General features: G+C 38.2%; 1 long non-coding RNA gene across 2 annotated transcripts in view; it reads right to left on the bottom strand.

Moving 5' to 3' along the window:
* Positions 1-1,693: 1,693 nt before the first annotated feature.
* Positions 1,694-11,154, bottom strand: part of LOC103095033 (uncharacterized) — a 72,080-nt gene continuing 62,619 nt past the window's right edge. The window contains exon 5 of one of the 2 annotated variants that reach the window (XR_008913684.1): positions 1,694-5,128. This is a non-coding gene — a long non-coding RNA (uncharacterized LOC103095033). The remainder of the gene's footprint in view (positions 5,129-11,154) is intronic. The other variant, XR_008913685.1, reaches the window with a different exon arrangement.

Raw genomic sequence — 11,154 nt, 5'->3', positions numbered from 1 at the left:
GACATGTGATTTATTGGTGGACAAAACTTTCATTAATAAAAACATAACTTTGCTTTGGAGAAGCCTGCCTTAATTTCTCCATTGGGTCATAAATTCCACTGTAACAATAAGGAGCCATTGAAACTGTATAGGATACATTAACATTTGTTTCTAAAGTAAAAAAAAAAAACAGCACCAAGAGGGGGAAGAGAAGGGAGGGAGGGAGATAAGTTTAATAATATAACTTAGGGAAACTTGTGTGGAAAGTTATAACATGTAATTGGTTTAAAAAAAAAATATATATATATATATAAGAAAATACAGAAGAAAAACAATTGCTTGACCACATGGGTTGATGGGGATATGATTGGGAATATAGCCTCTTAAATGATCACCCTAGTGCAAATGTCAATAATATGGAAAGAGGTTTTGATCAAGGAGACATGTAAAACCCAGTGGAATTGATTGCTGGCTATGGGGGTGGGGGGAGGGAAAGAACATGATTCTTGTAACAAGGGGAAAATATTCTAAATTGACTAAATAAATAAAAAAGAATTCAATAATAAAGTTAATAATAAATTTAAAATTTTAATAAAATATTTAAAAAATCAGTCCTCAGGTTAAGAATTCCCAATTTATGGAAAGTTATATACAATGACTGCCCTAGGTGACAATAGGAAGTATCTTTGGCAAAGCATGCATCTACTTGTTTTATGTCTGATGTTATTAATGATCAGAAAAAAAAAGTCACAAGGTTATGTGTTATAGCTTTCAAGGAATTTTGCTTAATTTTGACATGTGGTGAGATACTTGACTTTGTCTTATGTAAAGGATAATTTATTAAAATCAAGTGACTTCAGTTTATATTAATTGTCTTATGCCTCTGTATAGCATCATGCACTCATTATGTAAACCTATTAGATATCTAGTATTATAATGATAACTTGTTATCATAATAGATTAAATAATAAGGAATGATTCCAACTCTTAATTGGTTAACTGTGCATGTGAATCAGTAATCAATGATGGTAATGTGCTGAAAATGAATAATAGAATTCCTTGTAGATATCTTTGCTAAGGGGAGTTTGTGCATGCTTTCAGGGTCTTGGAATATATCTAGGAGTTTCTGAGGCTCTTACCTCATTTGACTTAGAAGCTAAAGGATAACCTTGGCTACCTTCATTATTACCATATATGAAGCCTAATGTGCCCTGTAGAAAAGACATAGGACAAAATATGACCATTTTGCCAAGACAAAAACCCACTTGGCAGACCTCCAAGGGAAGACCCAATCTTCACAAGAAAAATTCCACTCAGTAGACACCCTACTACACTAAATTTCTGTAACCTAGCCGATATGTAAACATTGTTGTTTCATTTCAAAGGCTTGTGGTCTCTCAAGCTACTGGGAAGTCTGTAGATGACAAATTTATGTGAAATGTGCAATCACAAGAAATTTGGTTTTGCTCACAGGTTTGCTCCCAGTATTTTTCTTTTTCATTTATGAATTTTTCAGATTACATATGAAACCATTTATAGCATTCATTTTTTAAAATTTGAAGTTCCAAATTCTCTTTCTCCCTAGTGTTTCCCTTCATTGAAAAGGTAAGCAATTTGATATAGGTTATACATGTGCAGTCATACAAAATATATTTCCCTATTAGTGATGTGAAAGAAATCACAGACCAAGAAAAAACCCCAACTCAAGACAAATAAAGAGGAAAAAAGCATGCTTTAATCTTCATTCAGACTCTATCAGTTCTTTCTCTGGAGGAGGTTAGCATTTTTCATCAGAAGTTCTTCAGAATTGCCTTGTATCTTTGCATCCCTGAGAATTTAGCTAAGTCATCCTCAGTGGATCATCATATAATAGTGCTGTTACTGTGTACAGTGTTGTTCTGGGAAAGAGTCTTCAAGGAAGCATTTTTGTCTACTCTATCAAATGCTTTTTAAAAACCAACAATCAAACAAAGGAAGAACTTATATTCTTTACATCTACCTGCTTCATACAATCACTTGTGTGATGGCAAGAAAATGATCTGCTGTAAAGTTCTGCTTATGAAAGTCTCCTTGTTCCCTTTTCATGTCCTCAATGCAGGTGTGATTTAAGAGCATACTTTTGTTTGAATTATTTCCCACACTCAGGGTAAGAGAAGGGGCACTCAGTTGAATGAATATCCCTATATGTTTAATAGAGAATGGAAAGAGTTAGGAAATACAGCTTTGCCAGAAAGCAAGATAGAGGACAGCAAACTAGCCTATTCCCAGGAGAGGCAGGGAGAACAGATATAAAAGTTCAGAATCCAGGGGATCCAGCTAGCCAGCTGTAAAAGATATTCTGTATTTTTGGAGTGGGTCTACAGAGTGTCCAATAAGCTAGTGGGTTATGGGGCAGTTGTACTCCTGATGTGTGCAATGAGTTTTTCTGTAAGGCAAAACAAAACCTTGGAAAATCCTAAGACCTAAATCCAGGGCGAGTAAAGAAACAGATGGTTTTCTTTCTTCTTGTTCACGATGGGGAGGATATCGGAGGAATAGAGAGCCCCCACTTCACTCTGTTCTTGATCTCTCAGTGTCTTGGCACTCACTGGGAGCAGGGTACAAAGAAAAGCTGAGGTATTATCCTTAATCCTAGAGAACTTTAAGACTAGTTCTAATGTTTATGTTATAGTACCATACCAATCCTTTTATTCCTGTGACAGTCTCACTAATGCATTCTATATAATATTTACTCCTGTCATCTTATCTCACTGACAAGTAGATGACCTGACTTCTTATATATTAAGGAGATTACTACCCTGTATATTAACTCCTTGTTCTCTCCCTGACCACATCAAACATATCTGGGTAATAATGGTAATTCACTGAAGGATCTTGAGCCCCCTGGACAGTGCTGAATGAATGAATGAATGCTGAAGACTGCCTTGCTAAAATGTTCACTCTGCCCAATCTTGGGGCCAAAATAATGGATCCCCTGGTGTGCTTTAAGAGCATACTTTTTGCTTGAAGCATTTCCCATGCTCAGGGCAGGGGAAAACACTCAGTTGAGTGAATATGGCAGAGGCTGACTAGTATGGAGAAGTAAATTAAATGAAGCCCACATGCAGGACATGGATAGGGTTTTTCTCCTCTGTGAGTTCACCCATGGATAGGCAAAATAGCAACCATAGTTAGCACAAGAGTATGGCTTCTCACCCTGCCTCTGGGTAGGGACTCAGAACTAACAGAAAGATAAAAGGTATTATAGATCCCTTGATACTAATTCACAGAGTGCAAAGGGAACATTTCTATCAAGAAACCTATTTGAAAAAATCAATAGTAGACTGAGGGACAAATAGGAAAAGTTGATCACCTTGGAAATATTATGAGAATTAAAAAAAAAGAATATGGCTTCTCTTCTGTGGGGTTATGCTGATGGATGGCCAGAATATAGGTAGAGCTAGGCAAATTGGCTTGTATAGTTAGAATAGAGATATGGCTTCTCACCAGCTTGTGCATGACAGTGGATGACCAAGGACTCCCTGTGTTGAAAGCAGCATCCACATTCAGGACAGGCATGGGGCTTCTCATCTGTGTGGATTAGTTGGTATTAAACAAGGCACTTCTGCTGGGAGAATCTTGCCTCACACTGATTTCAGAGGAAAGGACACCCCCTTGGGTGAATTCACTGGTGGCTGTACAGTAAAGATGGATAGGCAAAATATCATTCACAGTCACAGCAAAGATTGGACTGCTTTTGATTATGATTATGCTGCAGAGTGCCAGTTGGAGTGCTTCCACAAGATCCTGCCACTGTCAATGCAGTGATAGGTCATATGCTCCTAATGGGGCCCTGGCAGAGTCTTCAGTGTTGATGTTTCCCTTATGTGTCTTTCTTCAGCTTCCCAGGCCCCTCACTTTTCTCTCTTCCCCTTCTCATCCTTGAACCAGGTTATCAGAAAAGTGAAAATATTGAATTCAGACTTTGGCTTATTCATTTTCCATTATGGATGTTCATTTAACAAGCTTATATTATATATGTAAGATGTAAGGCAAGGATCTGGGGATCCAAAGAGTAAATGATCCTGGCCCTCAGGAAGCTAACATCTGGCTGGGAATAGCTCTCTCTAGGGAGAGATGGCTCAGTTCATCACTGAATTGGGAATCAATATCATTAAAGGGTATCCTTTACAAGTAACTGACTTTTAAAAGACTCTCAAGAATACCCTGGGCACTCTATAAGATCATATATTTAGATGTGAAAGGAATCTTAGAGGCCATCGAAGTCCTAACACTTAATTTTACAGCTTAAGAAATTGAAGACCAAGGAAATTAAATGCCTTGCCCATAGTCACAAAGTAGTGAGAGAGGCAGGATTTAAACCAGGACTCCCTACTACATTCACTGGGGCCAAAGGGGTCCCCCTCCTTTCACCTTAGAACTTTGATAGTAAATACACAAACCAAAGTGGTAGAGGCTATAATAGTGGGAGAGACAGAGAGGCTGCTTGAAAGATGCTAGAACCAGGAAACCAGCTGCTGTAGGGGATTGATTACTGTGCAGTAACTTCCTCCTTCCTCCACTAGGGCTAGACAACCTTAATGGAGTCTAGACCTGACCAGAAGGTGAGTCAATCCCTCCCAACTTTCTTCTTTGACTTTGAAATCCTCCCTCCTATTACAAAACTTAGAGACAGTCTCTGTAACCTAAAATGGCTAATTTATTTCTTGGGAAAAGAAAGATAGGGAGAGTGGGTGGGGGTAGAGGGCAGAGGGACCAAGGAGACCCTGCTGACTATTCCCTAATGGCTACTTTTAGATGGTGAGATCATACTGTCTTTTCAAGGGTGAAATGGTTATCCAGGGTGATCCTCGGTAACAAGGCAAAAACACTTTTCTTCAACACAGCCAGGTAGAAGGGGTATTAGAACAGCAACTCTCCTCCCTAGCTCTTTTCAGAGTCTCTGGTAAGAGAGTGAGTGAGACCAGACTCAGCTCTGGCCAACAGTTTCAGCTTTTTGAATCTTCCATAGAATTTTCAATTCTCCCTTCCCCCACTGTTTGAATGTTCCATCTCCCTCTCCTGTATCCATCTTCATTAAATCTCATATTTTCCTCTGCTTTTGGCCATTTCTCTTGACTACAAGGCTGTCCAAGGAGAAGCAGGTTACCTAAAAAAAAAAATCACAAGACAGTCATATTTTAAAGTCCAGTCCCTGTGGAGTTGGAGTTTGGGGATTTAATGGGACTCTACATTTGAACATAAATAAAAGCAACTTATCCTGGCATGGACCATTCATTTATTCATTGAAAATCATGAAAATACAGGAGTCTAATGAGTTCTCTGATTACTTAGTCGCAAAATGTAAAGCACTCGTGTTAAACTCAAACAGAAACAAAACTATGCCAGCATCATATTGATTTAGAAAACCAGAAATTAACATTATCTATGATGTGCTTTATTTCTGTTTATTTCGTTAAACATTTTCCTATTACATTACAAAAAAAATCCTTTTATTTTCTATCCTAGTAACAACCCTAAGACAGAATGGCAAAGGCTAGGCAAATATGTTAAGTGACTTATCTAGGGTTAAACACCTAGGAAGTCTCTAGATTTGAACCCAGGTCCTTCCAACTCCAGGCTGTGACTTCTAGCTGCACCCCCAATTACATTTTAATCTGCAAGAGTTTGACACCTTTGATGTAGAACATATCCTTCACATTAAGAAAGTTAAGCAACACTGTGTTCTCCTAATACACTGGTATCACTAGGTTAAAGGCAGCTAAGTGGGGCAGTAGATAGAGCACCAGGCTTGGAGTCAGGAAAATCTGAGTTCAAATCCATTCTCAATTGTTTACTATGTGACCCTGGGCAAGTCACTTAATCCTTATTTGCCTTCAGTTCTTCATCTGTAAAAAATGGGGATACACTGAAGAAGGAAATGGCAAAAACTCCAGTATCTTTGCATAGCAGAGCCAAGATGGCAGCTTAGTAGCACTGAAAGCTGGAACCACTCTGAGAATCTGTCCAAACCAAACTTAAAAGAGCACCTCAAAACAGCTGAAATCACAGAACCAAAAAGGAGACAAAGTGAGGGCACTCTCCCATGGAAAAGACTTTGAAAAATAGGCAGAGAGAATTGGTTTTTACAGAATAAGGGGGAACCGAAAGTAAAACTTCACACAGAGGAGTGCCAGCAGACCACCTTCCATCTATTATACCTGATTCTGAGCCTGAGTATAGGCCAATTTTGGGATCCTGGAACCCTGCTGTTAAGAGAGTTTTAATTAATTTATCCTTTTTGATATTTAAGAGGAAAAGGAGCAATAATCTTTTTGAGTTGTGTGCTGTGCCGCTTGGCAGTTGGTGACAGTTAGAAGAGTGTGGCTGAGTGTGATTTGTAAGCTGCAGACCATTGGAAGGGGCTTTTTGTCTTTGGGTGCCCTGGGGAGGGAAGTGCGTGTGTGTCTTGCTCATTCTGGGACTGTAGGAGTCAGATTTAAGGCCTTAATAGCTTTATTGATTATTGATTAAATTGGGTAAATAAGGTAGATAGATAGTGGTTATAGTATCAGATAGAGAGAATAGGAGAGTAGGCAAGGGCTTCAGCCTAGCAGAAAATACTGCCCTCTGAGGCAAATAGATGTAAGGTTTTTATAGAAAAATTTAGTTATGATTGGGATCTAGGGTATAGTTACAAGCTATTGTAAGATTACTTTCACTTTCTTTCTTCCTATTTCCTAGCCATATTTCCTAATAATAAACTAAGTGTTTTGCATTTAATAAACTACGCAATGGCTTTTGATCAAATTCCTGCCCCCCCATTTTAAACCTTAACACTGCCTAAGCCAAAAATAGAGCACCCCTCATTGATCCCTTGAAGACCCAAGAGCTAGTAGCAGCCTGAAGTCCACAATGTTTGAGCAGGTGAAGACCCTAGCCCCAGGGAAAAATAGCTTACAGTACTGAGTACTGCAAGCCATTAGTAGAGGAGACAGAATCAGCAGCTTTCAGAACTCCTAATCCACAGGCAAAAAAAATGTGGGAAAATGAACAAACAGCAAAAGAAACACCAAATCATAGAAAAATTTTTATGGAGACAAAAAAAAAAGAACAAGACACTGATTTAGTAGGGAACAGTGAGAGCAAACAACCACATGCAAAACTTCAAAGAAAAAGGGAACTTGGTCTCAGGTACTGGAAGAGCTCAAAATGGAATTCAAGAATCAAATAAGAGAGATGGAATAAAGTGGGAAAAAGAAATGAGAATAATGCAAAAAGAAAATAGCTTAAAAGGCAAAATTGGTCATCTGGGAAAAGAGACACAAAAATCCAATGAAGAAAAGAGTTCAATGAAAAGTAGAATGGACCAAATAGAAAAGGTCATGGAAGAAAATCAGTCTTTAAAAATTAGAATTCAGCAAATAGAAGCTAATGACTTCATGAGACACCAAGAAACAATAAAACAAAATCAAAAGAATGAAAAAATAGAAGAAGATATGAAATATCTCATTGAAAAAACAACTGACCTCAAAAATAGATCCAGGAGAGATAATCTAAGAATTATTGAACTATCTGAAAGTCATGATCTTTTTAAAAAGCCTAGACAGTATCTTTGCATAGAGCTGAACATGACTGAACAACAGCAACAATCACTGGGAGAGAGAAATATATTAAGGCAGTCCATATTAGCTCACATGGGTTGACCTATCAACTCTGTGCCTATCTGTGACAATATCTAGATCTAGATATCTAGCTCCATTCTCTCTCCCAAAATTTAGTCTTGAATTCATCATCTGTCTATTGGATATCTTCAACTGGATATTGTATAAGCATCTTCAGCTTCACATGTCCAAAACAAAACTTGTTTTCCTTTTTTTTAAGGAGCTTGTATTTTATTTTATTTTTTAAACATTATTTTATTTGGTCATTTCCAAACATTATTCATTGGAGACACAGATCATTTTCTTTTCCTCCACCCCCCACCCCCACCTTTCCCATAGCCGACGCACGATTCCACTGGGTATCACATGTGTTCTTGATTTGAACCCATTTCCATGTTGTTGGTATTTGTATTAGGGTGTTCATTTAGAGTCTCTCCTCAGTCATATCCCCTCAACTCCTGTAGTCAAGCAGTTAAGCAGTTGCTTTTCCTTGGTGTTTTAACTCCCACAGTTTGTCCTCTGCTTGTGGATAGTGTTTTTTCTCTTAGTTCCCTGCAGATTGTTCAGGGACATTAAAACTTGTTTTCCTAAACTCTCCCTTTTTCCTGATGTCTCTTTATAGTTGAAGGCATCTGGAGATCTTTCCCCTTCCTCACATTTAATCAGTGGATGAATCTTGACAATTTGAGCTCTACAGCTTTCCCTTCATTTATACTCATACAGACACCAATCACTTTATTTTTATTATTTTTATGACTCTTCTATCTTAGAATTGATACTAAGTATGAGTATCTAAGTATTCTAAGGCAGAAGAGCAGTAAGGCTAGGCAGTTGGAATTAAGTGACTTTCCCAGGGTCATATGACTAGGAAATGTCTGAGGACAGATGGGAACCCAGATGCTCCCAATTCCAGGTCTGCCTACCTGTCCCCTGAGCCACCTAGTTGAATCACACCAATCACTTTAATTTAGGTTCTGAACCAATTCCAATAATTTCCTAGCTGATTTATTATATTCAGTCTCTTCCCTTTGAATTCTATCCTTTATATAACTGTCAAATCAATATTCCTCAATCATGTCTGATTACTCTTCTCAAACTCCAGGAGCTCCCTTTTACTTCTAGGGTAAAATATAAACTCCTCTTGTTGCCTTTCAGAATCTTCACAATGTAGCTACTTTCTACCTTTCTTGGGTTATTACTTTATTCTTCTTCACTAAATCTACAGGTCAGCCAAACTGGCCTGCTTGTTCTTTATATAAGACCACCAGTTTCTGTACCTGACCTCAAATTCACAGGGCCCCTGGCTTCCTTGAAAGTTCAGTCACTTCTGTAACATACTAGGCATGAAAGTATGGTTGATGTATTAAATACTTGATCAGATCAGTTAAAGATCAGATCAGTTAAAGACAGTTCTAAGGGCAAGAGAATTCCTGAGCCTAAGCCACAAAGGCTTAGATAACCCTCACCTTGTCAAACCTCATTCCCCTGAAAAGCGCATGTCAGGAGGTGAATCCCCACCTACTCTGATCTTGTCATTGTCTATTCAACCAATGTTAAGACCTATGTGCTATGTTACATATTCATTGATCACCTCTCAATCCACAATAAATGCTGGGGTGAGGGGCGCTGCTCTTCCTCTTGATTCCTGCAACCTTGGAGTTCTCCCTTCTATCTCTCTTTATCTTTCCTAGCGCCACTCTTGGCCACATGCTGTCTATCTCGGAATTCTTACTTCCATGTGTTCTCTTATTTCTCATGTTTTCCTGTTATTAATTTTCCAGGGAAACATCACAGGAGCATGTGCTGCTCCCCATATCAATTAACTTGTCTTTGAGTCTTTATTTAGCACCCATCTTCCTCAGGCTCCTTCCTCCTTCTCAAGTTATATCCCACAAAGAAAAATTATATAGCAACTGCTGGACAGACTGCTATATTTGGCACTCCACCTGGGACCCAAGGTGCTAAAATTGTAGTCATGTCTCACTTGAGAAGAATTTGTGGAATGTGTTTGGAGTCTGGACACGCAACCTGTGCTTGGCCAACAAGGTAACATGCTGTGTTTAAGGAATGGGTTGAAATTTCTCTATATTCAGTTTTAATTGAAAAGAGAAGTATTAAGATCTCAGAGGCTAAGAGTAAAGCATTGCTTACAAGTTAATTGGAGCACGTGGAACATTGTACAAATGTCATTAAATATAGAGCCATTACAGTATTCTGATGATATGGGAGAAAAAGCTTTACAAATTCAAGCTAATGCATTTAGCTCTCCTCAGCCACCTTCATCTTTTGAGGCTTCTTTTCAAAAGTATCCTGCTCCTCCCCCCAGACCTCTGCCACCAGAGGCGACCAAAATGGTATCAGTGAGGCTATAGACAGCCCCTGCAAAAAAAGGAGCAGAATTTTTAGCGTGCCCTGTAGTACTAAGAGAAGATCCGAATAATCAGCAATTTCTTACACCAGATGATTGGAAATTAAGAAAAATATTACTTGCAATTGAGAGCAAATGGACTCTAATTAATATACTGCATTAAATATGGAGTTTTGAATTACTTCTCAGTTTCTACCCCCAAACTTTTACTAACTCTACTAACAATGTAATTAACTGAATTCCTCTTTGCTCGTATCTATTCATGCCCCCACCCCCACCCCACACCCCCACTGTCAGCTTGCTGCAGGAGCGGACAGACTATCTTTACCCCCTTCCCCCCACTCCTCAATTTCAAACTCTGCCTTCACAAAAACTTAATGCAGTATTACAGTCATTTTACATTAGTAGAAGAAAGAAGGTAAACTGCTTCTCCAACAAAAATTAGAGATAATTCAGAAAGTGCAGACATAAATTTAGTACAGACTAAGGGTGTTGAACTCCTAACTCCTAAAGAAATTTAAGGCATGGTAATTCAATATGATAATGAAGCTCTTTTAACTAAGGACTACTGGACTAGATAAGGCCAGCAAATTCTAAGGCCAGATCATTGGTATCAATTGAATCTAAGTTTATTGCAAGAGATTTTTTTACTTAAAAACCGCTTATTTCAAAAGTTATGCAAGGAACAAGCTAAAAATCATAAGGGAATACATGTGCCCATCATCTATCAGGAATTATCTGGCACAGGTAAAATTTTGAAGAATCTGAATGCAGTTTAACATAAAAGGAAGATTTGCCTCAAGCAAAGCTGGACACTTCAAAGGATCAGGTCAATTTACAGCAGAGATAGTTTCTTAAATTTTCCTCCTGAGACCACAGACCTAAGCAAAATTGGTAAATCGATGAAATAATCCTAAGTCACTTTAAAATTCAGAACAACGAAGAAAAGGCTAGTTAAAACAAAGACATTTTGTTCTCAAGCAGACAGCCAAAGCAACAAACTTTGCTCTTCTCAGCAAAGTTCAGCACAATTTTAGCATATCAAAAGAGGAGCTGGGAGACTCTTTTGAAGCACTCCCAGAGAATCCAGATACACTATTATGTAAAAGCAAAAGGATAAAAAAATATAAATTTAATAGATCTTTGCTAAAAGATTAAGTTACT

This window comes from Monodelphis domestica, chromosome 7 (assembly GCF_027887165.1).
Source record: "Monodelphis domestica isolate mMonDom1 chromosome 7, mMonDom1.pri, whole genome shotgun sequence".
In the NCBI taxonomy this organism is placed as follows: domain Eukaryota; kingdom Metazoa; phylum Chordata; class Mammalia; order Didelphimorphia; family Didelphidae; genus Monodelphis; species Monodelphis domestica.
Note: the sequence above shows the minus strand (reverse complement) of the source record. Positions and strands in the feature narration are given on the sequence as shown.